Raw genomic sequence first — 6,326 nt, forward strand, 5'->3', positions numbered from 1 at the left:
GTGAAACCAAGATCACAGATGTTTTCTTAAATTCTCTTCTTCAGCGTTGTTGCCACCAAAGAAAGCAAATGGTGTAATTTGAGACATATATTTGGTGCTGGGAGATATCAGCATCTCCCAGGCCGATATCTGGGACAGGCTAATGGTAAGAACTCAGACTGTATTTAAATCTGGCTTCACTACTTTCTGGCTGTAAGATCCTGGACAAGTTACCTAAACTCTCTGTGTCTCAGTTTTCTCATCTGTAAAATGGGATAATAATAGAAACTACTAAGGATTTAAAGAATAAAGCGCTTAGAGGACGTACACAGTAAGTGCTTTATGTACACACTATTTATTATTTTTATTTGACCAAGTAGTCAATAGTGCATCATGGCAGCCAACTCCACTCACAGAGGCCTCCTCTGGGAACTTATCATGTGGATGTAATGAGGTGTTAGGAGACTTATCTAGGTCATAAGTAAAGCCCCAAATCACTAGCAGAGTTGGAGTACCACTCAGCCATTAATAACTGGACTAGAAATGAACTCCACACCATCATCCTGGGATGGGGAAAACAAATTTGACTTACACTTTGTTGCCAATTCAAGAAAAAGTCAGGCTCACTAAATTAGAAATAGATGTAATTATTTAAAAATGTTTTCACTGTTGTTGGAATTTGAATTTTAAGTCAAAATTGTATTACAAAATAGATGACAAGTAGTTGACATATTAACTGAGGGAAACAGTTTTGGCACTCCAAGAAAAACCCTTGTAATTAATCTTCACTGGTAATCTCAGGATAACCAATGCTAATTAGAAACATGTTTTGTCAACCCATTGAGGGAAACAGTTTTGGCACTCCAAGAAAAACCCTTGTAATTAATCTTCACTGGTAATCTCCTCAGGATAACCAATGCTAATTAGAAACATGTTTTGTCAACCCATCCAGATTCTAAGCCTGGTGATGGCCAGAGTATATTTTTGTTGTACCAACATAACCCCAAGACTGAGTGGTATGCTTTGCATACAGCAAGTGTGTAACCAGTGTAATTTGTTACTACTCTGCCTTAAGAACTAAACGTAAAATCATAAACTTAAGGCAAAAACAAAACAGAGGCTTTTCTGGAGTGGGGCCATTCTCTTTTCTAGTCATATGCTGTTGTTGAGATAATCCAAGTGGAAAAAGTGAATTTGATTCTGACAGTGTGAGCCACAACATCTGCAGTCTGGCCTCTACCCTGGGCATTGACCAATGTGTGATGATCTATTAAGGGTAATTAGCAAATATTCATCATTGCAAAACTTAATCATTTCTTTGGGATATGCACATTTGATCTCCTCTCTTCTAGTCATTTGGTAACATGCAGTAAGTCATTGTTAATTATAGATTCCTGGGTTGACTGTACACCAATAGGACTTATTTTTCCTATCTAGCTGTAATTTTGTGTCCATTAACCAGCCTCTCACTATCTCCACTTTCCACCCCTCCTTTCCTACCTCTAGTAACCACAGTTCTCTCTCCTTTTAACAGTTCTACTAATTATTATTATTTTTTGTTTTGTTCTCTGTTTTAGCTCTCACATCTGAGTGAGAACATGCAGTGTTTCTCTTTCTATGCCTGGCTTATTTCACTTAACATAATCTTGTCCAAGCTCATCCATGTTGATGCAAATGGCAGAATTTCATTCTTTTTTATGGCTGAGTAGTATTCCATTGTGTGTACATACTTCATTTTCTTTCTTTATCTGACAAGGAGCTAATATCAAGAATATACCAGGAACTCAAATGCCTCAATAGTAAAAAAACCCCAAATAAGCCAATTAAAAAATGGGCAAGGGAGCTGAATAGATATTTTGCAAAAGAAGACATACAAATGGCCAACAGGAATATGAAAAAATACTCAACATTCCCAGTCATCCTAGTTAGACTGAGTATTATCAAAAAGACAGAAAATGACAAATGTTGGCATAGATGTATAGAAAGGGGAACACTTACACATTGTTGGTGGGATTGTAAATTAGTATAGCCATTATGGAAAATTAGAATAGAGGTTTCTCAAAGAAGTACAGATAGGACTACCGTACTATCTAGCAATCTCGCTAGTGGCATATACTCAAAGGAATGGAAATCATCATGTCAAAGGCATACCTGCATTCCTGTGTTTATCACAGCTCTGTTCACAATAGCCAAGATATGGAACCAACCTAAATGTCCATCTACAGATGATTGCATAAAGAAAACCTGTGTGAAATCATAAAATCAAAGGGCTATTCATAGTTTGTGGCATTTTCGACCCATTGGCTTTTACCAAAGTAAAGACACTGTGATCATGTGAGGGCACTTCCAAAAGTTTGTGGAAAAGTAGAATTAAAAGATAATATGAATCTTTCCATGAACTTTTTAAAGTACTCTTGTATAATAGATCCTCCCAACAGCAGCTTTGGGAAAATGACTTGGTGGAGTAGGGAATAGAATTTATTGACCAAGATGAAAATGTCATGTTAGCAATATTCATTATTCCTGCTATTCCTTTCTCTCAACAGAATTGGTTAGACTTGCTAATAACTTAATGCATATCACAGTCCCCTAAAATGAGGTGACTCTTTAGAGCCAGCCAGTTTAGAAGCAGATCTGCTGACTCTTGAGCCTAGTGGAAGATTCTGGAATACTGTTTTCTTGTGGTAACTGCAGCTGTTCAAAGACCATCTTACTTCTCTGTGACCCTGTTGGTGGAGACTGGGGACATCAGCCTCCTTCTTCTCACCTGGAAAGGCACCCCCAGCCTTTTTTTCTTACATTTGGTAAAATCCTATCTGTCCTTCAAGCTCATTTTTAAACACTCATGTACAAAAAGTGGGAAAAAGTTGATAGCAGTGGTAAGAGACCATGTGTTTGAGAAATTAAGGATCCAAAGGAAGGAGGGGCCAGAATGAATCAAGGGAAAGTCTTTAAATGCACTTTTTTAGTTTTAATTTTTAGATAGGAGAGCCCAAGTATATTTGATTGGAGCTATTAATTCTCTTCCATGCAGCAACTGAGGTTCATAGAGAAAAACCATAGAAATCATAGAACCTGAGTGTTGGAAATGACATTGGAGGCCAGTTGATCTACGCTCCCACCCAGTGCAAGGTCTCTGACAGGAAATTATCCACCAATTCCCCTCGAACAAGTGCGGGGATGGGGAGCTCCCCTGTATCTATTTCTCAAGATTATCTAACTCCTTTCTTTGTCTCCTATATTCATCAAGCAACCCTGATATATAGGAAAGGATGCTGTATTAATTTGCCAGGGCTGTCATAGCAAAATGCCCCAGACTGGTGGCTGAAACAGCAGAAATTTATTTTCTCACAGTTCTGAAGGGTGGAAGTCCAAGAAGAAGGTGCCGCCAGGGTTGGTTTCTTTGAGGCCTCTGTCCTTGGCTGGCCTCTTGCTGCCTCCTCACATGGTCTTTCCTCTGTGCACACGTATCACTGGTGTCTCTTCCTCTTCTCATAAAGACCTCAGCCATATGGACTAGGACCCTGCCTTAATGTCCTCATCTTAATTTAATCACTCCCTTAAAGACATTATTTCCAAACATGGTTATATTCTGAGGTGCTGGGAGTTGGGACTTTAACATATGAATTTGGGGTGGGGGGAAACAAACCTAGTTCAGTCCATGACATATGCTCCAAATGGAATTCTGCTGGGGCATGCCAGCGAACCATAAAAGTCTTGCAGATGTGCTGAGAGATTGGTTTCCTTAGTCACTGGAGTGGTTGTGTAGGGTGAGGGGCGCTGGGCCCCAGATGCCTTATTTTACTCCAGTGTGTCTTTCAAAGATCTCCTTTTCTATTGGTGCCATGATGTGAAAAATGCTGTGAAGTGTTGGCAGAAGACCCAAATATTACAGTCATTAGGAAGGTTGTTTATCATTTCTAGATTAATAGATTGTCTTGCAAAGTGGACATGGACACTCACCACCACCATTTTGCAGTGTAAATGTAAAACAGAATTTCTTGTGGGAAGAACAAAGCAGAGAAGTCAAGAATCAGAGTGTACAGGAACCCCCAAGCTTTCATTATTCCATGTCGTGACATACTTTGGCTGGGCCCAGCTGGAGTGGATGCATTGTGCCACAAGAGAGGGACTTGCCCCTACACTGCCCCATGCCAACACTGCTCATGGTGTGCTCCATTGGCTGGTTGGTGCAAGTCTATGAGGACATGTGAGATGGCACCAGGATGTAAATCTACTATGTCCCTAAGCACAGTGTGTAGTTTAGCAGACTTTTTTTTTTTTTTCTCTCCTTGTAGCATGCCTTTTTGATGAAGGGAGAAGTATGTTGGTTTACAGTGTGATACAACCTCCAGACCAGTCTCAAACAGTTCCAGACTGGTCTTTAAGCACAGGGACATGTGGGCAGAGAGCATCTATACCCCTGTGACTAGCAGAAATGGAAGCTTTTGGTGGAAGAAGTGGCCTCATTAGGAAGAAAATTCTTTGAGGCTCAGCAGCCAGTATCAGCCCGTTATTCCTCTGAGCTAACTCAGACTTGCTGGGTCAGCTTCTTCCCACACTCCCAGAAACTGGAAGAAATGAGCCTCCAGGGTCATCTAGCTTTGTCTCTCTTCATACATTATCCTTTGGGCGTATTACCAGTTTCTTTGGTATGTGATTAGCGTCTGATCAATCCTGTACACACTGACAAAATCATATTTCTGGGCCTGCAATACTGAAGACTTTGTTCTGGTCTGCGTTAACCCAGGAAGCTGCTGTCACCTTTTGAGCAGCTAGCCACCCAGCCAACCACACTCTGACATCTTTCCATCAGGAAATACTTGACATACAATATTTTCTCCTTTGCCCATTTTTACTGGGTATGTTCCATTTGACATTTTCCTTTGCCATATTTCAGTCATGAGTCTTGATACTGTCTTTGGAACCATACTTACCTCCTTTGTCTTTTTTTTTTACTATTAAGTGTTGTTAAGTTTGTGTGTGCAGAAGATAAGTAGTATTCTCAATTCTCTTTTCTATTTTCTCCTAAAAATTGCTAGAAGCTGCTGTGAATATTTTCTCTCTGTTTAAATTTTTTTTGACCATGGAATTTGGTATTATGTCTGCATTTGGATGATTACTACCTTTCTCAGATTTCCACTTAATATCTTGCTCTTGCTCAGGAGAGGAAGCTGCTGATGAAGTACATTTCCACTTGAGTTTCCACACTTTGCCTGCCAGGGGTCCAGCATTCAGGCATGATAAGTCAGGGTCCAGGTAACCAAACCTATTCTCTTACATCATTTACATAGCAAGTTGCTCGTTTTCCATGCTCTCTTTCTTTGCAAATTATTATCTACCACTAGAAAGAGAGATGAAAATTCAAGATAGGTCTCCATGTGCCAATTTGTAAAGGATTTCAAAGCCACTTGAGGTGTAATATGTATTTCTCTGAAAAAAGTAAGTGGGCTGAAAATTGGAGAAGAAAGGTGGAATATTTCATCAATTAACTATGCAGATGAAGACAGCTGTGTGATCTCGAGAAAGTTACTTTACCTTTTGTCTTGCTTTCTTTCTCTATAAAACCCAAACCACATATAATGAAACACAAAGTACAGAAAACAAATGTTTAGCTGTGTTTGGGCGTTTATTAAGCTGGGCTTGGTTTATTTCATGTATATGTAAATTTCACAGTTGAGAATTTAATTTAAAATTAGAAACAGCTTTGAATAATAATAAGTCCTTATATAATACCCACAATATAAGAACCTGTTCTAAGCCCTTCAGATTTATTTATTTATATGCAACTCTCATGCTAACATATGACATAACTATTACCTCCATTTTTCAGATGAATAGGCAAGGCACAGAGGTATTAAAGACCTTGGTAACAGGTGCTGTCTGGCTCTGGAATCTGTGCTCTTAGAACCTCTGTACTATGAGGAAGATTTGATTTTCACATGCAATGTGCAAAGCAAAGCCCACTGGGGCTTTCAGAGCCAGATATCCTTCTTAGGACAGAATTCATTCACAAGTATTAAATAAGTGACACTTAAACTACCTACTTAAGCCAGGCAGGATTTAATTAGAAAAAGTTAAGACTATTTTGTAATCACAAGCAGAATTATCTCTGTAGGTTGTGGCTTGGTCCATATTACCCAAGAATACCAAATTTTGAATAACGAAAATCTGAATTCTAACATAAGAACAGTAGCAACTTCTCAGGGATACAGATGACTTTATGACTTAGCCTCAAAAAAAAAAATATTGCAGAATCATGTGGTTTTATCTTTTGTCTTTTTCTGTGTCCGGCAACGGATCGCAACCCTCAGTGTTGCCCCCGTACCGGACCCGGGACCGGCAAC

Source organism: Galeopterus variegatus, unplaced genomic scaffold (assembly GCF_000696425.1).
Source record: "Galeopterus variegatus unplaced genomic scaffold, G_variegatus-3.0.2 Scaffold3502, whole genome shotgun sequence".
NCBI classification, from domain to species: domain Eukaryota; kingdom Metazoa; phylum Chordata; class Mammalia; order Dermoptera; family Cynocephalidae; genus Galeopterus; species Galeopterus variegatus.